Here is a 24,983-nt window from a genome sequence, read left to right as displayed (position 1 = left end):
ACGATTTCTCCACGGGATGATCTGCTCTGTTTAAAAAAGGCAATATGAGCCTGGCGCCAATCCTTTGAGCCTCCCTGAGTTCCCATGGGTGCCTGTACTCTGGGCAGATGGGTCTGCTCCTGATGTCTGGGGGCAGGCATTGTGACAGTAATGTTCAGCATTCAGTTTGCCAGCAGCTTCCTTACATGTGACAACTAGGGCAAAGTCAACACTCCCCCTCATCCAACAGTTGCTTAATTAGGGAATGTGTTACCACCGCCTTGCAGTTGGCTCATAATCTGAGCCAATGCAAGAGTGGTTCCAGTGCCATGTCATCCCCAGTATGGACACCAAACCTTGGGGTTATAACTATTCTTATATTGTTTTTATGAAATGCTGGGCTTGTTTAAGTATCTGCACTGCGTGAAAAATATGTTATAAAGTGCTTTGATACACATAGTTAACATGTGACTGTACTCATTTTGCATTTGCACAAAGTTTCTTTAGATTTGTGAATGAACATAGGAATGCAGGATTGTACGTCGGTAAAGGAGGGAGCCTCTGTTTTTTCCCTAATTGATCCATGCACAGCATTTGACTCTCATAGAGGAGGACTGTGTATCTGCAGTCTAATACTTGATCAAGATCACTATTTTTCGTATGGATTTAATGTACTGGATTTGCTGGCCGAAACACTCATTTCCAGCTGCTGAAGTAATCAGTACGTCTAAATGTCTCCCTGGCGTTTTTTGCATCAATTCCATATTGAATGAGAATCTGGGAAAGTAGTTGCACAGTGTGAGTTAAGGTGTGATGTCTAGTTAATGAGAATCTGGGAAATATGTTGCATAGTGTGAGTTAAGGTGTGATGTGTAGTTAATGAGAGTCTGGGAAAGTAGTTGCATAGTGTGAGTTAAGGTGTGATGTGTAGTTAATCAGAGTGTGGGGAAAGTCGTTGCATAGTGTGAGTTAAGGTGTGATGTGTAGTTAATGAGAATCTGGGAAAGTCGTTGCATAGTGTGAGTTAAGGTGTGATGTGTAGTTAATGAGAGTCTGGGAAAGTAGTTGCATAGTGTGAGTTAAGGTGTGGTGTGTAGTGAATGAGGATCTGAGAAAGTTGTTGCATAGTGTGGGTTAAGGTGTGATGTGTAGTTAATGAGAGTCTGGGAAAGTAGTTGCATAGTGTGAGTTAAGGTGTGATGTGTAGTTAATGAGAATCTGGGAAAGTAGTTGCATAGTGTGAGTTAAGGTGTGATGTGTAGTTAATCAGAGTGTGGGAAAGTCGTTGCATAGTGTGAGTTAAGGTGTGATGTGTGGTTAATGAGAATCTGGGAAAGTCGTTGCATAGTGTGCGTTAAGGTGTGATGTGTAGTTACTGAGAGTCTGGGAAAGTAGTTGCATAGTGTGAGTTAAGGTGTGATGTGTAGTTAATGAGAATCTGAGAAAGTCGTTGCATAGTGTGTGTTAAGGTGTGATGTGTAGTAAATGAGAGTCTGGGAAAGTAGTTGCATAGAGTGAGTTAAGGTGTGATGTGTAGTTAATCAGAGTCTTGGATAGATGTTGCATAGTGTGAGTTAAGGTGTGATGTGTAGTTAATGAGAGTCTGGGAACGTAGTTGCATAGTGTGAGTTAAGGTGTGATGTGTATTTAATCAGAGTATGGGAAAGTCGTTGCATAGTGTGAGTTAAGGTGTGATGTGTAGTTAATGAGAGTCTGGGAAAGTAGTTGCATAGTGTGAGTTAAGGTGTGATGTGTAGTTAAGGAGAATCTGGGAAAGCCGTTGTATAGTGTGAGTTAAGGTGTAATGTGTAGTTAATGAGAGTCTGGGAAAGTAGTTGCAAAGTGTGAGTTAAGGTGTGATGTGTAGTTAATGAGAATCTGAGACAGTCGTTGCATAGTGTGGGTTAAGGTGTGATGTGTAGTTAATCAGAGTATGGGAAAGTTGTTGCATAGTGTGAGTTAAGGTGTGATGTGTAGTTAATGTGAGTCTGGGAAAGTAGTTGCATAGTGTGAGTTAAGGTGTGATGTGTAGTTAAGGAGAATCTGGGAAAGCCGTTGTATAGTGTGAGTTAAGGTGTGATGTGTATTTAATGAGAGTCCGGGAAAGTAGTTGCATATTGTGAGTTAAGGTGTGATGTGTAGTTAATGAGATCCGAGACAGTTGTTGCATAGTGTGGGTTAAGGTGTGATGTGTAGTTAATGAGATTCTGGGAAAGTAGTTGCATAGTGTGAGTTGAGATGTGACGTGTTGTTAATGAGAATCTGGGAAAGTGGTTGCATAGTGTGAGTTAAGGCGTGATGTGTACTTAATGAGAATCTGGGAAAGTAGTTGCATAGTGTGAGTTAAGGTGTGATGTGTAGTTGGATGGACTTTGTTTACATTCAGAAAATAGTTAATTCCAACTGGCTATAGCAACCTTAACATTGACATTCCCAGTATCTGTCTACACTATTCTTATAGGTAGTAACCTGAACTTATGATGAATATATATAGATTATCCTCGTCACACAAACGATGAACCAAAACGAGATCCATTAGCACTTTTTCTTAGCTGTCAACTAGAAGTTCCACTGGCTTGAGCTGACCACAGGTGATATGGAGTCACTTGAGATATCCCACCTATGTCGTGACCAGCCTCAGCTCACTAAGCTTTTTTCTAGAATGGAGGGTGTCCTGGTGGAAATTCCTCTTGACCATTTCCAAATGCTTTTTACTGTGTCCAGTTACTGACATGTGCTGTACCTCTCCTGAGCCACTGCAAAGAAATCTTCAGCAGAAAGTTGTGTTCCTCCCTGTATTCCCACTTTTTCCCTCCCTCATTGCCCCTGCTTTTCCCCGGTATTTACTTCCACTACTCTTCTTTTCAAACAGTGATAACCTAATGCTTCCTTGGGGCATCTATGAAGTGCTGTGTAAAATTGTAAACATACTAAACTTAACAACAGCAATATTGCCACAAGCACGTGTTGGAATGCAAGTACAACGTCCCAAGCAGGCGAAGAGATTTAGACTGCGCAAAACATATTAGCAGGCAGCCCTGTGCCAGCAGTTCTCATTGGGCGCGGCAAGATGCAAATGTATTCATTTGTAGTTGTTAGCTCTGATACATATTAGAAACATCATATACCCACACAGAAAGAGCGACACTATTCACAGGGATGTATTCTGTAGTTACTGGTAGTATAGTGTAGTTAGTGGTAGCATACAGTGTTATGTTTTGAGGGATGTGCGAGTAGGTAGCTGACTGAGGTAGGCATGTGAGATGGAGTCAGAGACGTGTTGTGGTAATGGCGAACTACGGGGCTAAGGTAGCAAGATTTCTGCCATTTTGGATTGTAGGGCATGCTATTGGATGTGTTTTTTGAAAGCGAGCGAAAGCTCAACATGGAGCTGTGGCTCTGCCCATATAGTCCAGAGACAAAATCTCCCCTCATTCCCCCCAGGGAGAAGTTATGATGCCTAGGTCATAGGCAGCAGTGCTAGGCTGATACAGTTAATTGAGTCCTGCTGCAGAGCTTGGAGGAGCTGGGAAAGGAATGTCGGATCGAGGGAGAAAAGGTAGGGATTCCTCTGTTGAATTCATGTGAGCAGGGCATGGGGTATTATGATGCCAAGAGGCTGAGTCACGATTGACAGCACTACTGCCCTCACTGAAGAGCAGTCACCCTATTTGAACTGCAGACACTGCACTCTAGGGATCTATAAGTACCCGAAACTCAAGCATAAGAGTGGTGCCTAGTGTGAGAAACCTGAAGGTGTCTCCCTAACTAGTCCCCCGGGATCTGTTATGCAGGTGGCCACCTCTATTGGATCCAGTTCCTGGGGGTGGACCAGTGAAGGAGGATCACCTGTATAGGAGGTCCTTAAGGAATGAAGTGGGACACTGACGGGTGAGACGCGGTATCCCTCTCCTTCCAACACCTTTTCTCCATCCTGCCACATAGGATACTCAGACGTTATACCTCTCCCTTTTCTGACAGGAACACCTTCAAACAACACGAAAGATAACAGACTAACACCAGAGCCGTTTACCTGACATGTCCAAACACAAGGGTCAGGCAAAGTCAGGCAATTGACCAGAATCTTGATGGCCCTTTCCCTTCCCCACACAGGTAAAAGGTGGAGCACGAGACCACAATACAAGCAAGGTAGACCGCACGACAAGACAGCTATTCGGGCACGGCAGTTCAAGAGGAAGAGAAAGGCAGCGAGAACCGAAGGGGTGACAAGGAGAGAAGCAACCTTGCCCTTTCAGACCAAAACACGCAAAGCATCAGTCGAAGCAATCATAAGACCGTGAACAATTGCCCACATGTGTTGCAGCAGATGCCAATGGTACATGGAGCATGCCCACACTGATAATCAGAACAGGGAGAGACGCATGCTACCGTGGTACTGGCCTTGACTCCAGAGACAAGAAAAGCCAAGCTGTTCATCACAGCCGGTGAGTCGAGGGGAGAATCGATAAGAAACTATGTTTGCCTTAGTTGTGACACCTTTAACAGACTGCACAATCAATGAAGGCAAGTTATTTGAAAGTGTTGGAAGAGAAACAGTGGTAGCCTGGACTGCCACAACAGGCTGGGTTTTGTTTACGCTGTTTCTTAAGTTGATGTCAGCCAAGTCACTGGAATGATGGCGCATCCATTTTACTGTATCCAGCAAACCTTCTGCAAGGCTGTCATTTTGACAGTGATGACGTGCGGATAAGTCACGCAATCGCTGCTGCCATAAAACTGTCAAATCGGCTTCTCTGGATTTTTGTTGCTGGAGAAAGACATTACATTTATCAATTTGATCCATTTTGGTTGACATGTTTGACAGAAGCGATCCTTGGCCACGAATGGCATCATTCAGCGATTGATAAAGTTTAACAAAAGGGATCATTGCAAGTGATGATGTGGCCAGGACATTGTTATGAATCTGCATTGAAGCTGCAGCGGAAAGAATAGATCTTGTTCCCGCATTTGCTTGCCGTTCAGTTTCCGTAGTCAATAAGTTTGTTGAATCTTCATTTTAGGCCAATATTGCTGACTTGTGTCCGTGCATGTGAGCGGATCCAACACTTTTGTGTGCTGCTCTCAATGTGTTCATCCTTGGAGTACTGGCGTTTTCTTTGTGAATTTCCAAATGGTTCAGTGGCCACTGGGTCAAAGCCTGGTCGCCCATCGTTACCAGATGACCTTGGTTGGGGTTGCAACTATCACCAGGCAAAGCCTCGGCCGGACGAAACCCGTCTCTATTGAATCGAAAGGCCGTAGTAGTTTCATCAGATGCTTTTGCATTGACGACTTCGAAAACATACGAGCCCTCTGTAGTCACAAATGTGTTCGCCACAAGAGCCATGCTGTGGGCAATCGTCAGAGTCTTTGCATTCTTAAGAGGCGTCCGTTTGGAAGCACATGCTGATTCAACTATATGTAACTAAGCAGTTTGACCAACATGAATGTGAGGAGAGCTGAGTCCACTGTTGTTGGCATTTGCATTTGAGGACCCTTTCTTCATTTGTATGTCTTCTTCAAGGGGCCCACCTGTGAGGTTTTTGTTCAAAATGACATTATTACTCAATTTGTGGTAGGAGTATCTGGCTTGTTCGAAGGTCGATGCTGATGCTGTGTTGAGCGCCGGACGGAGTTCCGTGTCCAGGTCTCCCTGCGCTAACTCAGTTGAGGGACTAGGAGATCACGGAACGCCAGCCATTTGTAGGATAGGTGAATTAGCCGGTCCCACCAAATTGTTTGCAATCTGGCCTCCTGTATTGGGCTAGTTTGCGGTCAGGGGCCCTGGCTCAACCACTTCATCTTGAACCGAAAAGATTATCTCCTGTTTTTGCAGGTGATTTAACCGTTGCGTGCCAACTCTGGGAGTGCAATATTGGAATTCCCATCAGGTCGACATCCGTAATGTCAAACGGAGAAAAGTAAATTTCAGAAATGTCACCAGTTTCTGATTGTTTGTGCATGCAGGAAATTAAAGAGGAAACAGGTTCCAGATCGTTTAGAGAAAGCAAACGTTTGCTTTCTCACCATTTGCACAGTGTCTGCTGTTACGTTCCCAGGTGCAGGCTCACTGGTTGCACGTTCCAATGACAACGACAGATGGTGTTGTACACTCGCTTGCAAGGGAGTCATTTAAGTTAATTTGCGCTTTTGGAGTCGTCAAAGACAAAGGCAGTGGCAACGTTACAGTCAGTTTGCTTACCTTGCCGCGGCCGGCCCCCGGAGATTTCACAGCCGTCCATAGATTGATCATACAGCGTTGTTGTAAAGTCTTCTGCCATGTTTGTGGTCCGGGTGCGGTCCGGGAAGTCTCCACCATGGCCCGCGGCGGCCGAGGTGGACTGGGGAAGACTGGGAACTCTGTGCCTGAACTCCGCACCGCGCTCCGCGCCGTAAAATTGTTTAAGTAAAAAAACACAGAAGCAGAAACAGGACTTGTCCACGTAGTGCAGCTCCTCTCAGCAGGAAACAACGTGGAGACTGGGGCAGACTGGGAACTCTGTGCCTGAACTCCGCGCTTTATTTGACAAGACACCACTAGGACTGCTTTATTATTATTTGATGGTCATAGCTTGCTTCCATCTTAGATTTAGGTTTAGAGTAGGTGGCTTTCCAACATACTTATACAGTTTAAAAAACTCCCTTGAACTGTGATAATTTGTGTCTGTATTTACTGTTGCCACCATGAGTTTCTTACACTAGATCACATCATTTGTTGGCACCTTGGTTCCCAGAGAGATAACGGTGGAGACATGGTAGGGCTTTACCTTTATTTGGGACAGGAGGAGCAGAGATGATGCCAACAAATGTATCTTCAAGGGAAAGGAGCTGTCTGTGCGTGCCACAGTGTCTGGTATAATGAGGAGGCCCACTGTATTATCAAAGCAGAGTTGACGTCGGTATTCACACTCTGATCATGCTCCGATGGAGGAGTGCACATCACGTGATGGTCAAGAATGATTACTTTTTAAAGAAATGTATTACGGCAACCATGTACATGTTAGTCAATTAACTCCCATGTTTCACAATTACGATGCAGCAGGTCACGTGTTTTGTGGAATTTGTTTTAGATAGTGACCAATAGGGTAATGGACTATAAGGGATAATTAGAAGTGTATATAGGTGTTAGCCAATGGGGAGTGCGGGATCCTGTTTTAATCTTTTTTGTGTATAGTTTTGTTAATTTGTGGTTTGCCTCCATAAATATGTAACTCCTTTGGGTTAGGCGAGCTCCGTGTTAGTTCGGCTCTACGGGACCGCCTGATCGTTTTTCCATGTAATAAAACTTTGTTTTCATTGCAAACGATGCATTGATTATGTGGTCAGTTTGGGATTGTTTTTATCATTCAGGATTTGGGGTATTCACCTTACACACACACAGATGCAATTTTGAAGTGGTGGTTCATTGGGCGATAAGGGGATTTCTCTTTTCTCCTCTGCCTTACTATGGAAAAATAAACTGACCTATGGAATATTTAAAAACATATTAAAAAAGAAAGTCTCTTCATTGCCTGCATGAGCAAACATGGCATTATGTATTGTGATGAAGTCCCTTGTTGGATTTTGGAATCGACCAAGAAGTTGATGCCGGGGGCTCGGTGCCTCCCCGAGTTAGTGAATTATTGGTCTGGGGGTGGTAGGCAAAGAATTCCCTGGTCACCCTTCTTTGGCTCTCATTAGATGGCACCGGACAATCAAATAGCTGCCTCTAGTGTCAGAATCACAGCCCACACACCCTAAGATGCCCAAACTATCCTTGTCCCATTCCAAGGGTGTGGAACATCCAGGAACCATAGATATCTTCACCCCCTGCCTCCCGGGAGTGCCCCAAGCTTCTTTTAAGCAAACCTGCAGCTCCATCATAGGAAAAGATGCATTTACTCTTAAATGAAACCTTTCCATTCAGTGAACCTTGGCAGCGTGTGTTCAGATAGAGCTTCAAATTCACACTTATTATAGAAGCAGTCACTTCTCAGATTCAGGGTATGAATGGTTAATTCTATGGTCCTGTGGCTACAATGTTCAGAGACCCTGACCCTGGCTTCCTGAACACTGAAAATACAAATAGGATGTTAATTTGAAAACACATTCTTCCCTGGAAATAGTTAACCACTTTGGGGATGCAATATTCAATGTCATAGAGTAGTGCAGTACTTGACAAAATGGGCACGGTTACGAGTTTGGCAATAAATATATGGCAAATCCACTACTTACCACTAAAATCGATTACCATTATCACCACTAAGTTTGTTTGTTTGTTTGTTTGTTTATTTTATTTATATAGCGCTCCAGACCCAGGTGTAAACGGGCGCTTAAGGAAAGGTTACACATATACAATATATATATAGAATTTGCAGTTATACATTTTAGAGTTAATATACAATATATACAGTCAGAGGTAGTTAGCACGTACAATTAAGCATTAGAATGGTATGTACAGTATATGCAGTAGTCAGAGTCTTAGACATGCTTGGGATTGGTTTTATCCAATAGCCAGCCAATGACTAGTTTCCTGAACTGTTAGAAGGAATCGGTTGATTTGATATTCAATGGTAAGGTATTTCATAATTGAGGGGCGAGGACCATGAAGCTTGAGCCGCCGGCTCTTTTGAAGGAGAATCTGGGCACCATGAGGCAGAGAGTGTTGGAGGATCTGGTGATTCTAGTATTTGGCTTCAAAGTGAGTGTGTTAGTGAGATGGGGGGGCTAGGTGGTTTAGGGCTTTGAAAGTGAGACAAAGAATTTTTAAGTCAATTTCTTGTTGAATGGCGAGCCATTTGCAAGAGATTCTGATGGGGGAGATGTGCTCTCTCCTAGGAATGTTTAGTGCTGCTCGCAGTGCGTTGTTTTGGAGAACCTGAAGTTTATTGATTGTACCTTGGTTGGCGCCTAAGTACAGGCTATTGCAATAGTCAAGCTTGGATTGTATAAGAGCCCTAGCCAGTGTGAGGCAGCTGTTAGTGGATAGAAATGGTCTGCAGGCTCTAATTAGTTTCCCAGTGTAGGCGGTTGTTGAGGCGGTCATGTTGACATGTTTAGCAAGGTTAGTGTTAGCATCAAGGTAGAATCCTAGGGTTTTCACATGTTTGACGATGGGGATTGTGTTACCATCGATGATGATGTTGGTGTAGTCAGGGCTAAGTTTCTGTAGGTTGTTGGGTGATCCGACTAGGAGGAGCTCTGTCTTCTCATCATTCAGGCAGAGGCTGTGTGTAGCCATCCATGCCTGAATGATGGAGAAGATTTTGTTGACCCTAGTGATGTTGTAGTTGCCAGAGATGGTGAGGAGTATCTGGGTGTCATCCGCATAGTTGGTGTAGGTGACACCCAGATGGTCCAGCTTGTCAAAGAGAGGTTTTGTAAAAATATTGTATAGGGTGAGGGAGACACAGGATCCTTATGGGACACCGCAAGTGATGGGAATGGGGTCTGCTGCAGCCGCAGGTGAAAAGACCCTCATAGTTCTGTTGGCTAAGAAGGATTGTATCCACATGACGGCTGAAGTGGAGAGGTAGGCAGCGGATGAGAGGTGATTGCAGAGTATTTTATGGTCGACTAGGTCGAAGGCTGCTGAGAGGTCTAGAAGGAGCCGGATGGCCGCTTTACCTTCGTCTTTGATGTCAACAAGGGCAGTTTCTGTTCCATGTTGAGGTCGAAAGCCAGACTGACGCAGCCCTAACAATTTAGTGGACTCTAAGTAATCCTGAATTTGCAAGTAGGCGACTCTATCAAGGATTTTAAGCGGGAAGGGGACAGTAGTGATAGGCCTGTAATTAGTGGGAATGGTTGGGTCTAAGGATTGTTTTTTTAGGAGAGGGAGAACCCATGACTGTTTCAGATTGTTGGGTATAGAGTTAGTAGAGAAGGATAGGTTTATGAGTTTGGAGATGAAGGGGGATAGGTCTCTCGCTGCATCTTTGATGATCTGGGCAGGGCAGCTGTCCCCTTTGCAATTAGAAGGTTTGAGGGATGCTATCATTTTTTGGACTTCCAGTATAGTAACCTTTTTGAAAGTAAAGCCAGAGGTGATATTGGTGGGGGGGGGTGGATATGCTGGGGGTGGATATGCTGGGGGTGGATATGCTACGGGTGGAGGAGTTACTGTTGGAGAGTTGTAGTTCTTTGGCCTCCATTTTAGTTTGCAGGCCAGTGATTTTGTTGGCCAGGGCATTTTGGATGCTCATGCACCAATGTTTGTCTTTCACACAGGTGTCTGTGGGTAGGTTGGGATTTTCTAATTCCCTCAGAATGGTGAAGAGTTATTTAGCAGAGGAACCTGCCTGGTCTATTCTCATATTGTAAGCTTCCTTCTTAGTACGGATTATCTCTTTTTTGTAGTGGGTGGATATGGTCATGAGATTGGTTTTATTTTCAGTTTATGGGGTTGTTTTCCATATGGTTTCCATTTTGGCTTTCTCTTTTCTGAGAGTTTTGAGTTCAGGAGTGTACCAAGAATTCAGGTGCGCTCTAGGTTTACCTTTACGTGACTTTAGTGGGGCCAAAGCGTCAATGGCGTCAGCCATAGCGTCATTGTAGGTACTGACTAGGAGGTTAAGGTCAGCAGTGACTGGAAGCGAATTCAGGATGGGGAGAACCAGTGGTATGAGGGTGTCTGCCGTGATGTTGTGCTTGTTTCTGGTTAGGCATGCTAGCGCTTGGGTGCATTGTTTGTGATTGGGGTTATTAGTGCTGATATCAAATGGTATGAGGAGATGGTCCATCCGTACAAGAGGTTGGGGGGCTTTGCAGATAATGTTGCAATTGTGGGCTACAACCCAATCAATGGTTCTGCCTTTCTGATGGGTGGGTAGTGTGTTGACTTGAGTATAGTCATACTCTCCGATAGGGCACTAGCGAGGGAAGCAACAGGAATGTCGTTAGGGTCATTGTACCCTAGATTAAAGTCTCCTAGAATGATATTTTGTGAAAGAGGTTTGGAATTCTCGGCTATTAGAGAAGTAATGTCTTCCTCGAAGGTGCCTGTGGGACCTGGGGGGTCTGCATATTAGTTGCAAGGTAATTGTACTCTTGGGGGTGGTTTGTATTTTGATGGTGTGATGCTCGCATGATTCTAATGGAAGGGAGGTGATAGATCTGAGGTCGAGTGAGGATTTGAAGATGAATGCAACACCTCCTCCTCGAGCGTTGGTCTATCCGCTCTAAGGATAGAGTAGTGATTGGGAACAGCAAGGGTTAGGTAGGGTCCTGCTGCCTCATGTAGCCATGTTTCAGTGGTGGCGAGGAAGTCAGGATCTGCTGAGAGGATAATATCAGCGATTTCAGTGGGATGATCCACAAGGGATCTGACATTGAGTAGGGCTCCTTTTAGAGGAGCAGTGTTATTAGTGTTGGTGCTATTTTATTAATATCCCTAGTCAAGGGTATTACAGGTGACTTTGTAAATGTGGTGTGCAGTCTAGAGGCAAGTCTGTTATTGCGGGTAGAAAGATCGGGGTTGGCTGTGGGCCTGTGTCCTGGTAGTTTGGGCTGGTTGGTGTTAGTATCAGTGTGGTTATTATCAGAGGTGCTGGGAATGTTAGGTGGGTTGTTTACTGGAGTGTTAACCAATGTGACGCTGAGTTTAGCAATGTGGTGTCTGTGGACAGTATGGGGGAGAGGTGGTAGGGTAGGCAGGAAAGGTGTGGGACAAGGGATAGGGTGGTGTCTTGGGCAGCCGAGTTTGGCTAGTCTATTGCTAAATGATATGTAGCTGTTTCCGCTGCAAGGTATATTGTTGTTCAGGACACAAAAAGGGAACATGATGAAGATGAGCCAGAGGAGCACAATTGTGAGTACTAGGTGGTCTGGGCTGTTGAGCTGAGGACAGATATATCACTGTGGACTGGGTGCTGGCAGGTAGGCACAGTGGGCCTCATAGGTAGAATCAACTTTGCTATCACAATGCAAGAATAGGCTAGTTCAACTTTGCTATCACAATGCAAGAGTAGGCTAATTCCACTTTGCTATCACAATGCAAGAATAGGCTAGTTCAACTTTGCTATCACAATGCAAGAATAGGCTAATTCCACTTTGCTATCACAATGCAAGAATAGGCTAGTTCAACTTTGCTATCACAATACAAGAATAGGCTAATTCAGCTTTGCTATCACAATGCAAGAATAGGCTAGTTCAACTTTGCTATCACAATACAAGAATAGGCTAATTCAACTTAGCTATCACAATGCAAGAATAGGCTAGTTCAACTTTGCTATCACAATGCAAGAATAGGCTAGTTCCACTTTGCTATCACAATGCAAGAATAGGCTAGTGCAACTTAACTATCACAATGCTTGAATAGGCTAGTTCCACTTTGCTATCACAATGCAAGAATAGGCTAATTCCACTTTGCTATCACAATGCAAGAATGGGCTAATTCCACTTTGCTATCACAATGCAAGAATAGGCTAGTTCAACTTTGCTATCACAATGCAAGAATAGGCTAGTTCAACTTTGCTATCACAATGCAAGAATAGGCTAGTTCAACTTTGCTATCACAATGCAAGAATAGGATAATTCCACTTTGCTATCACAATGCAAGAATAGGCTAGTTCAACTTTGCTATCACAATGCAAGAATAGGCTAATTCCAGTTTTTGCTATCACAATGCAAGAATAGGCTAGTTCAACTTTGCTATCACAATGCAAGAATAGGCTAGTTCAACTTTGCTATCACAATGCAAGAATAGGCTAGTTCAACTTTGCTATCACAATGCAAGAATAGGCTAATTCCACTTTGCTATCACAATGCAAGAATAGGCTAGTTCAACTTAGCTATCACAATGCAAGAATAGGCTAGTTCAACTTTGCTATCACAATGCAAGAATAGGCTAATTCCACTTTGCTATCACAATGCAAGAATAGGCTAATTCCACTTTGCTATCACAATGCAAGAATAGGCTAGTTCAACTTTGCTATCACAATGCAAGAATAGGCTAGTTCCACTTTGCTATCACAATGCAAGAATAGGCTAGTTCAACTTTGCTATCACAATGCAAGAATGGGCTAGTTCAACTTTGCTATCACAATGCAAGAATAGGCTAGTTCAACTTTGCTATCACAATGCAAGAATAGGCTAATTCCACTTTGCTATCACAATGCAAGAATAGGCTAATTCCACTTTGCTATCACAATGCAAGAATAGGCTAGTTCAACTTTGCTATCACAGTACAAGAATAGGCTAGGTCAACTTTGCTATCACAATGCAAGAATAGGCTAGTTCAACTTTGCTATCACAATGCAAGAATAGGCTAATTCCACTTTGCTATCACAATGCAAGAATAGGCTAGTTCAACTTTGCTATCACAATGCAAGAATAGGCTAGTTCAACTTTGCTATCACAATGCAAGAATAGGCTAATTCCACTTTGCTATCACAATGCAAGAATAGGCTAATTCCACTTTGCTATCACAATGCAAGAATAGGCTAGTTCAACTTTGCTATCACAGTACAAGAATAGGCTAGTTCAACTTTGCTATCACAATGCAAGAATAGGCTAGTTCAACTTTGCTATCACAGTACAAGAATAGGCTAGTTCAACTTTGCTATCACAATGCAAGAATGGGCTAATTCCACTTTGCTATCACAATGCAAGAATAGGCTAGTTCAACTTTGCTATCACAGTACAAGAATAGGCTAGTTCAACTTTGCTATCACAATGCAAGAATGGGCTAATTCCACTTTGCTATCACAATGCAAGAATAGGCTAGTTCAACTTTGCTATCACAATGCAAGAATAGGCTAATTCCACTTTGCTATCGCAATGCAAGAGTAGGCTAGTTCAACTTTGTTCATAGATTAAGCAACAAGATATAAGGCAATATAGAGTAGGGCATGGGTAAGCAAGCAAATAACATCATGATATATTCGAATATTGAGGCAATAGGAGGCAGATAATGTTTATAGAGTACTTGGGCATCTGTGTGGGTGGAAATCCTGAGTGGTAGCCACAGTTAAACAGTATGTCAGAGTTACAGTCAGTATTGAGGCTAGTGGCGAAAGGTAGCAGAGACGATAGTTTGCTTACCCAGCTTGAGAGAGCCGTATGATCAGGGTGATTGGGACAGCATGGTTGAGGTGCAGGGGTCCTGGCACTCCGCACCTCCGGCTCCTGACAGGCTCACGACAGGGAGCGTGACTTTGTTCGCTGCCTTCGTTCGGTGCCGGCTTTAAGCCTGCCAGCTAGTGATTGGATGTGAAGTACAGTCCAGTGGCCAATCCGATCAGGCCTGGACTTGTGGGCCGGGTATGAGGAAACAAAGGAGACGGTCCGCCATCTTGGAGTGGTGAAGAACCTCGTGGTGGACAATGGTGGGAGTGCAGATTCTGTAGAAATGGCCACAATAAACCCAACAGGAATAGCGCAGGTAATTATTAGGTAATCCGCTGCGGGTTCCTTGGATTTCAGGATTATGCTGCGAATAGCGATTTGCAGCTGTGATTAAGCCTACCTCGATTCAGGCAAGGCTGGAATAGCATCTTCGTTTGCTTGCTATTCCTGTGGTTGGTGATGGAGCTCCTGCTCCTTCTGGCTTCGGGATGCGTGTGCTCTTCGCGCTCACGACAGGGAAGGCGTCTTTGTTCACTGCCTTCATTCGGTGCCGTGCATGTGGGATTACGAGTGGTAGCCTGGTGATGTTAGTCCACTTTTGTGGAGTCCATTTTACTCCATGGGGATTTTTCTCAGACTTACCACAAATGGTAATTCTGCATGGTAAACCTGCCTCGTAGTATGGTGGTGCAAGAATGTGGTGGCAAAATGGCTGTAACAGAATTATTGCCATATAATGCCACTTTTTCAGCCCTGCTGTACACATAATTAGGCCCAAAGTGTTTCATGAGTTTATAAAGTTTTGTTGCAGGTGATAAAAATAACCTTGGATACATGAGCTGAGCTCAGGCAGCACCTGTCAGGGGCAGAGATAGATAAATTGATTTAGTGCAGCCCCGTAAGCATAAAGCATCCCAAGGTGCACTGAGGGACAGTGTCCAAGCTCCAGCCCTTCCCTAATCTCAAGCCACAGGTGGTTGGTGAGTGGTGGTAGACAATGAGGGAGTGGAGTTGTAGGTGCTGGAGGCGAAAGGGGGAGAAGGAGCAGGCGATTGTCAGGAGATTGTGCTTACATCAGGAGAAGGTCATCACCAGGAGGAGGTGGTAACTCCAGAAGTACGTGGTTAGGAGGATGAGGAGGAGATTGTCAGGTGGTGATTGTCATGTGGTGGTGGTTGTCAGGAGGAGGAGGTAACTCCAAAAGGACGTGGTTGGGAGGATAAGGAGCCGATTGTCAGGTGGTGGTCGGGTGGTGGTGGTTGTCAGGTGGAGATGATACCCTCAGAAGGAGTCAGTTTCAGAAGGAGCTGATTTCCCACCTGGTATCCAATGGACTGATTAATGAATTAACGCAATTGGCCAGGTGGCTTTAATTTTACCTTGCAGAGTGTTGGGGCAGAGTGTTGGGGCATGCGCTAGCAGAAATCCCACATCTAGTTAGCCCATGTAAGAATGATGTGGGAAACTGGAAAAAGCCCGGCAACACCACTTGGAGGACAGGAACCATTGCATCCAGTGGGAGAGACTGGTATTATTATGTTTTGTGCTGTGTGATCCATGCTTTCTTTTGTTGTGATTTTGAATACACAGTTAAACTACGTCTTCTGACTCTGGTCCTTCGTGCATTCTGTGTGGCCTCCTGACAGTATATATTTGAAAGTTTCATAACGTGTATCATTGGAGCATTGGAGTATTGTCATGCCGAAATACCGCCATATGACTCAAAGCCAGGTTGTGAGATTCTCCTAAATGAGATTTAAATACATGAAAAGAAATTGGCCTTCTCTGCAGGATCGTGGTCCACAGTTCCTCCCTCTTTCCCTTAAACTCTCCCTTCCTGGTGAAAAACAAAAAGTGACAAGTCTTAGGAGTTTTAATGGCCCCACACTTCTTTCTTAGCAGTAGCACTTTTTTGTTTGGCTTTTGGAGATGATGTCAGGATGTCTCTCTTCGGCTTGAGGCTATACCACGGCCACACCCCATGGGTACACTGAGTCTTCATATAGGGGCCAGGCATTGGACCATTTTCAGGATGATCACAGAAGGCCATGGGAATGCTAGGCTTAAACACTTGTTGGCTTTTGGAGTGCTTCCTGTTTAATAATGATCTACCAAGTTAGGAGTTTCTCCAGGGACTTGGGTCTGAACCAGCCCTCCTTAAGGCTCCCACAGTCTTTGGTCACCTCATCCTTATCACTGTCATTGTCCTCCCCTCTAAAGTGTACCCCTAATCCGCCACCTGGCTCTCGCTCCTTCTTTACTCATCAATGGTCTATTCTTTCCCACCACAACCTCATTGTCTTTCCTTGGTCTTATCTTCCTCCCTGGTTTTGTTTTGCAGCTACTTCTCTTTCCCCACCATGCTACTCCTCCACTTCCTCTCTTTGATGATCTCATCTCCTCCTCCATACTGTGCCTTTCCTTAATCTCGACTTCCTCTTGTCCAGCACTTTCTTCTTACCACTCCATGCTTTGTGTACCCATCCAGTCCCTCTTTGATAGCCAGGAATCATCAAAGTTCTGAAGGTACCACTGGATTTAGCCTTGTGATGGACTCAATAATCCTCATGGTACCTCCTCTGTGGCCTACATCAGAGAGTTTCTATTGCACCCAGATCTCAAACTCACCTCAGTGTCATCACACTGCCTCTGACATGAGCCATGGCTACAGGCTGCACTTGACTAATGACAGCCAAAACAAATCGGTGATGCCCTTGCTTGTATGTTTAATTGCTAAATCATTCACCCAGTAAGTATATATTGTTTGTTTGTATTACTAAATGGTGGACTCAGATGGATTTATTGATATTCTATTCATAATTTATTTTTTAAACTGCAAAGTTAGCAAATCTTCAAAGATACATTTATACAATGTGCTTACAAATACCAACTAAAAATGTATACCTTAAAATGTTCATTCAGTGATATAAAAGCTTTGTATAATCAGTAGAACTACTAAAAACTCCCAGAAATCATCTCAATTAGTTTCTCCAATCAAACTCACTAGGAGTATGAATCGCAAGGAGTCGCCATAACAGTGAACCGGAGTCACTCTAGCAGGTCAACCCTCTTCAGAAAATGTCAAAGTGCGTACCTTAGAGTTAGATAATGGGCATGCAAACTTCTAGCCCACAAACATACTTTTGATCTTTTACATTTTTTTTTACAATAACATTGAGTGGCACCCTGTGGACCTTTGCCAATCAACTTGTGCAGAGTATTTGTATTTTGTGACGGAATCAATGGGAGAGTAGCAACCTCAGCTCCCTCGTACCATATTACGACTGCTGGTTTCATACGACCGAAGACCCAAACGTTTATCACACTTATACCTAATGGGGAGAAACAGCAGAAAAGGGGAGGGGCATTCACACTGCAGATTGACTATAAGAAGTGTGCAGGATTGAACATATCAAGAGAAAAATGCAAACAAATGCACATGTGATGATCTCAAAACACATCAATTGCTATACACGGCTATCAATTCACAATCATGCTTTTATCAAATTATTTTGAATTTCCTTGAAGTATTGATTCTCTTGGCAGAGAGACAAATACCCTCACACGGTAAACACAGTTGTTATTTTCCTAGTGATTGTACAATGACATAAAATATTATCTGTCATCTTTTCTTCTTTTAACAGAGATTGAAGCTGCTACTAAGACCAAGAACCTGGAAATGAAGATGAGAAGATGGGATGTGCAGGGGAATACTATAGTAGATGTGCAATGCCATTACACAGAACCAGCAAATAAATCATCACCCTCTCAGGAGAAGTCAATGCCCTCATCATCCAAGTGGATCCATACAATGGAGAAAGCATTTACCTGCAGGGACTGTGGGATGTGCTTCACTCAGAGGTCCAGTCTAATCGCACACATGAGATCCCACACTGCTGGTGAGAGACCCTATAAGTGTGGAGAGTGTGAGAAAAGCTTCACTAGAATCTCAAGTCTGTGCATACATCAAAGTATCCATACTGGGGAGAAGCCCTATGAGTGTACAGAGTGCAAGAAAAGCTTCAGTCAGTCCTCAACTTTGATAAGCCATCAGATGTCCCATACTGGGGAGAAGCCCTACAAGTGCACAGAGTGCAAGAAAAGCTTCAGCTTCTCTTCAGGTCTGATAAGTCATTTCAGGGTCCATACTGGGGAGAAGCCCTTTGAGTGCACAGAGTGCAAGAAGAGATTCAGGCAGACCTCAGCTCTAAAAAACCATAAAAGGACCCATACTGGGGAGAAGCCCTACAAGTGCACAGAGTGCAAGAAAGGCTTCAGTCAGTCTTCAGCTCTGATAAACCATCAAAGGATCCATACTGGGGAGAAGCCGTACAAGTGCACAATGTGCCAGAAAAGCTTCAGTTACTCCTCGGGTCTGATAAGCCATCTCAGGGTCCATACTGGGGAGAAACCTTATGAGTGCACAGAGTGCAAGAAATGCTTCAGCCAGTCCTCAGCTCTGATAAACCATCAAAGGATTCATACTGGGGAGAAGCCGTACATGTGCACTGAGTGCAATAAAAGCTTCAGTCTCTCATCAGGTCTGATAAGCCATTTCCGGGTCCATACTGGTGAGAAGCCCTACGAGTGCACAGAGTGCGACAAAAGCTTCAGTCAGACTTCAGCTCTGATAAGCCATCAAAGGATCCATGGTGGGGGAAGCCGTTCAAGTGCACAGAGTGCAAGAAAAGCTTTAGTTACTCCTCTAGTCTGATAAGCCATCTCAGGGTCCATACTGGGGGGAAGCCCTACAAGTGTACTGAGTGTAAGCAAAGCTTCATTCACTTTTTGATTATGAAACGGCACATCATGGTCCATACTGGTGAGAAGCCCTACACCTGCATAAAGTGTAAGAAAAGCTTGTGTCACTTGTCGGCTATGAGCAGGCATCTCTTGACCCATACTGGAGAGAAGCCCCATAAGTGCACAGAGTGCCAGAAAACCTTCAGTCAATCGTCACATTTAATACGTCATCAAAGGATTCATACTGGGGTGAAGCCCTACAGCTGCACAGATTGAAACAAAAGCTTTTACCGCTCCTCGCACCTGATCACGCCTCAGAGGATCCATCAGAGGACTACCTAGTCTAGGAGTTCCTGGAAGATTGCAATCTTCCCATAGTTGTCAAGTGGAGAGATGGTATGGATGTGATCCCATCAGTGATTAGCTCACACTGTAGAATGGACTAAGCACATAATATTATGCAAGAACACACAGAGTGCGCACCAAAGCGCTGGAATAGAAGAAATACCCAGCAAACATTTGTCCATTTCTACATTGCATCAAACTGTGAAGTGTGGGTCTGTTAGCCACTTCTGAAGTGCACTCAAAGAACTATATACAAAGGAAGCCTGTAGGACCTCTTTTTTTTAAAAGATATTAAATCCATGTTCATTGCCATCCAGCTCAAGGAATTCTGGGATGTGCTGAGAGTATTTATGTAAAATTGACCGACACATGTCTTGGTAAAGAAAAATTCAGGGAGGGGTCTGAGAATGTTCTATTGACACATGTTAGTATTAGTTCACTGGTAATTAACTATAAGGAATGTAAACCCTTGCCAGGGTGGAAACGCTATCTTTAGACAATGGAACCCAGCAAGCTAACTCTGATGTATCTTAAATTCTACCTGGGTTTCTACTGTTGGCTACATCTTCCCCCAGGTAGTCCCAGGTGATGAGTCTGCAGGGGCTATGCTCCAGTGCCTGGTGGAAACACTGGTGCATTTGTTTCTTTATGCCCTATATATATATATATATAAACCCCTGCATAGCCAGTGTTTGTGACAGCACAAACCTTGGTGTCTTAGATCCGCTTTCTTAATGCTCACGACTATTGATGCCACACCCCTGCAATTGGGCCTCTCCATGTGTACATGGAGAATGCACTTTAATAGTTCTAGTAGAGTCACAACCCTAATGTAGGGGATATGCAGCAAGAGGGAAAGTGTGGGGGTAACTCATGGCAGGGAAAGCACAGAGTGTTATGTTGAAGAGTTATTTGGTGATCAATTTCTTGTGGCAGTACAGGAACAGTGATATTTGTATGAAATGTATTGTTGAGATTTTTGCTGCTAAAATCGGATATATGTACCTGTACATGAATCTTATGTATTTTTTTTATTTTTTATTTAAACAGATTGTGTGGTTTCCTTATTTGAAACCTTTAACCTGAGCATGTCCGTTCTTTCATCATGATTCTTCGTTTGGTATACAGTATCTTAGTAGCAGTGCTTGGTAGCATCTTATTAGTCCTGGGTTATGTTGTTGATCTCCTCTGGTTTCTTAAGGATTAAAATCACTAATGTTATGAGTGCTAATGTTGTTTTCATTTTTTCTCCTTCTACAAGAGTCCTCCACCACTCATCGACATTCCTTGTCGTGTAGCTTCTAAGGATGTCCCCCAAGCACTGCTCTCGCTCTTTCCTTAAACCGGTACACTGTAGTATGTGGTGTTTCAGAGATTCTATCTCTCCTTTTTTTTTGCACATTCTGCAGCTTTCCCTTTTTCTTCTTTGTAATATTTCTACTGTTGGTAAAATGTTCAATCTGAATCTCAGGAAAAGGTCTCGGAAGTACCAATTGGGGAATAAAGTCAGATAGCTCGGGATCTGATTCCGTTTTCGTGGCTGGGCCCAGAAGTCTTCGTAACCTTTATATTTACAGTTATCTTCTTGGTTTCGATCCAATCTGCCATGTATAGTTTCTTTTTAGTTTTGTCTGGGTTAATCCATAAGTCATCCTCTGACTCGCTGAGGTTCACTAGGAACCCTCGACATGACTTTTGCCAGTCTGTTAGGATTACATCGGATTGATCTTTTAGGGCTTTTTTCAACACCCCAAATTCACCCGTAGTGTTTTCCTCAAGACATTTCCGATAGAATCTTATGTATGTCTATGATGCTCCAGCATGTAGCGTGCTGAATCATGGGACTACAATCCCATAAATAGTTTTTCATATTCCTATTTCAACTACAACAAATTGGAGGTAGGACAAAATATTGTAGTGTAATGAGTTTTTTTAAACATATTTTTTCCTTTATGGAAAATGTTTTTCAATAGTAAGGTAAACATTGGATATAGTTTAGGATAAGATATAGTAAGTTTATGAATTATAAAGATAAACTGATGTAATGAAACAAAGCTGTTGTAATAAATGTTGTATGGACACTGTCTGAATACACGTGATTGATTACAATGTTTTCTCTATATTGCAAGCCAATGGCACATATTTCTTTACTGCTGTACTCCTCAGAGGAGTTAAAATGGTAACACTGCCTTCTTTTAATCAAGTGCACATGTAATGGGTCGTTACTCTGTAACCATAATCGCTGCCATAGACAGCAGTGAAAGCCAAAATGGATGATTAACTGTAGTCTTTTCCAAGACCCCACACTCACTCATAGCGCCTTGGCACCTCACGGTCTTTAGCGCTCTACAAAAATCCCATACAATACAATATAATACAATACTGTTAGTAGCACATTTTTATGCCAAAGCCAGCACCCACACACAGTCCCTAATTAATAACAAGCTGCATCCCAATGATATTTTACAGAGATGTCAAGTCCTGTGAAAGCTGTGCTAGCTGTGCAGGTCAGATAGGCAGAGACTAGACTGGTCGAAGAAGGCATAACTTGAGCAGGCTCTACGATTCCTGTTGGATAGGTCTGAGGATCTGGAAGGACACTTCAGAAGGAACAATGTTCACCTAATGGTCCTGGGGGAGAGAGCACAGAGTATACAGAGGAATGAATTAACATAAACGCCTTCCCGCAGAGCATGCTGCAGTCACACTGTCTAATCGTAAGGGTTACTGCTGCCTCCATGGCCTACATCCAACACCATTGAATTCCAGATTACTGAATTTTCTTGACTTGGATGGTATCCTCTTGGCAGCGAGGAAGGCAGGGCAAGTGAGTTTTCAGAAAATTGAGTTGAGGTTTTTTTCCTGATTTTAGAGAGGTATGTGATCATTTTACACAATTAGAAAACCGCCTAAGAGAACAGAATGGGGTTAATGCAATGCTGTATTTGACCAAAGTCAGTATAGTGGGGAGTGACCAACATGTTCACTGATGCTGCGTCTGCTGTTGGGTTTGTTGAGGGGCATCCTAAGGTTAAAGTGCCCTATTGGGAGAAAGATGCAGATGAATTAGGACTGCGATAATATCACACCGTGTGACAATACTGTGCAGACGATACAGACACTCTTCAAATGTTGTGCAAATGCAGAAGCTGATGATATGGAGAATTTGTTTTATTGTTTATTGATTATGGCAATTCCGGGCAGTCTCAAACCTTGACAACATAGACGTACAAGCTAAAGGACTCATAGTTGATTTGTGAATTATGCATCCGTGTGTTCGGGACTTAATAGCTTTAAGGCAGGATTGCCTGAGGATTGTTAATTGGAATGCTGTGGTTGGGTGCACCATCTTACCTTCTTACACCCGATTCTAAGTGGTGCGCTTCGATTTCATTGAACGTTGTGGATGTACATCTTGCCTGCATTCACCTCACCATACATCCACTTTGACACTTTTACTTCTCACACTTACTTCTCCTGGCTTTTACTTATCCTATTATTCACTTCCTCATTACAGGGTGATACCCCACATACCTTCCTTTATTTTCCACCCCATATTCATCCCCCTGCCACCGTTGACCCCCAACCTTAGCAGTAAGCTACCTTTAACCACATCCATTGCCATCTTCACAAGGGAAGAACAGACACTGAAACCTCACTATACATAGTTCACTAAAATACTACCGTAGACTTAGCTCATTAGAACACAACAGGGAAAACATCGCGCAAAAACTGAATCTTTGTCAGGTGTAGGCCTCGCTCTCGCCTTGCGGGACTCTCGATTCGAGATGTGTTTGGGACTGCACAAATTTTTCAATTTTATCCAAAATCCAGCTAACTAGGTTGCTATGCTCGGTTGCTCAGTTGGGTTTGGGCCTCCCCCCCACTGTGCAGGTCTCTCAAGTCTAGCCGTTTCCGCACCAGGCAGGAATCCCGAGGCCCAGGCATTCAACCATGCTGTGATTGGCTGAAAAGTGTTTAACCCACTAACCAAAAAAACGTTCTACATACTTATCTCACTCAAACTAACACAACCACCTCTCGCACCGCAATCCACATGCACTTCACCACACATCCACAAAACATAAACCGCACCAACAGCACACGAGGACTGACATTGCGCGATACGTGCACCAAAAGCTCAGTACCCGGTGTATACTGAGTTGAAGCTGCCAACAAAACACCACTCCTTTCACTATCCTACTCCCTCTCAACCCTACTAACCCATCCACCTTCTCGTTTACAGATCCACCAGACCGTTCGGGGACTAACGTCGTTGGTGACGGTGCGCGGTACAAATATCTTTAACATTTAACATCTTCACAATGTGAAGATGCAGATGAAGTAGAAGCATGAAGAAGTAAAAAGGCATGACGAAGTAAAGGCATGACAAAGTAAATGTCTGGTGAAGTGAATGTAGACGAGGTAAGTGCAGGCAGAGGTTTCTAGGCTGTTAGGCAGAAACCTGTGCAGTTCCCTCTGGGACCACTGCAAAAGATTTACGACTACAGGTGTTTGTCAGTAAACCCACTTAGTAGCAGTCTGTACCACACAGATTCACTTGGTAGCTGTGGCTGAGCAGTCAGACTTCCCTCAAGAAGAGTAAGGCAGTATACAGAGTATTCACAATAGGTCAAGAGCACACAATAGAACAAGTAAACACTGACCAGGGCTTGGTGTAAAAGAGATATAATTATTTATTTAAAACCACATCTAGAAAAACACGCAGGCACTAAAAGTAAGCAATTCAAAAACACGGTCACTAAAAGATATACACTCCCTTAAAAGAATATTAGACAAGTCTATATTAGACAAGTCTTAAGTAAAGCCCCACTTATTTTCAGACAGCGGTGATCGCTTAACGTAGATGGCACTCTAATAGTTCGTTTTAAAAAGGGAGAGAAATGCAGAGAACAAATTGAAACAGATCCCAACACTTTTACAAGAACATAAAAAGAGAGGAAGGCAAAGTAAAACCGTGAATTCAGAGTCAGTAGGCCGGATCCGCTTTAAGAGGATCGAAACTAAATGTGTCCAAGGTCACACGGTTGCGGTGCTCAAAAGTCTTGTAATGGTTCAAAAAGGAGTTGGACCAAAGAAAGGGACCAGTTAGAGGGTCAAGGCGGCCAGCCCAGTCCAGAAGGTTAAGGAGTTATTATTACCTTGTAGCAATCTTTAGAAAGGGAGGCCTGGCGTGAGTGAGAACACTCCAGCGGGGGGAGTTGTTCCTGGCAGCGGATGCAAGTCGGTGCTCCGTCCGGGGGAAGAGAGGGTCTCGTCGTGGAGAAAGACAGGAGTCCGTTGCACTGCCAGGGAAGAAACCAGCCGCGGAGTTTCTCAGGTACAAGGAGCGGTCCGTTGATTCGCGGTGCTTGGCACGGGCAGTTCGACCACAAACCAGTCTGGGGTGCGAAGAAAGAAAGGTAAACTGGTTGTGCCCACCAGTCAGGGGAAGAAGCCTCTCCAGCCGGGAGATTTTCGCTGTCGTCGGGAAGTGGTGAGTCGGTTCTGCAGGGCTCTACCGGTGGTGTCATCGTGGTAGGTCGGCTCAGCTTCTCCCTCATCGGATTCTCAGGTCCTGTGGCGACTTCTGAAGTTCGAGTCCCCAAAGCCCTGCTTTTATGCAGCATACCCCCATTCACTCAGCCTAGCTGTCAATCAAACATGCTAAGTGGTGAGCCGGCCGGCTCACCACTTGGGCCAATCACACAAGAGTGCGACTTGAGTTACCAAGGTAACTCAGTCCAGGGTGCCTAAACCCCCTCCCACACCGCCTGTGGTACCCAGACAGAGTGGCACCACTTTTGGAGGCTTCTGTGGAGAAGCCCGTCAAAAAGTGGAACAAAGGGCTCGACTTGGGTTGGAGTCAC

The 24,983-nt window shown here is 44.0% G+C and overlaps 1 pseudogene; it reads left to right on the top strand.

Moving 5' to 3' along the window:
• The window catches only part of LOC138570266 (zinc finger protein 850-like), a 177,673-nt pseudogene that overhangs the window by 57,283 nt on the left and 95,407 nt on the right, over nt 1-24,983 (top strand).

The sequence above is a fragment of the Ambystoma mexicanum genome, chromosome 2q (genome assembly GCF_040938575.1).
Source record: "Ambystoma mexicanum isolate Mex_15411 chromosome 2q, UKY_AmexF1_1, whole genome shotgun sequence".
NCBI lineage: Eukaryota > Metazoa > Chordata > Amphibia > Caudata > Ambystomatidae > Ambystoma > Ambystoma mexicanum.
The sequence above is the reverse complement of the archived record's forward strand: the minus strand, read 5'-3'. Positions and strand labels throughout refer to the sequence as shown.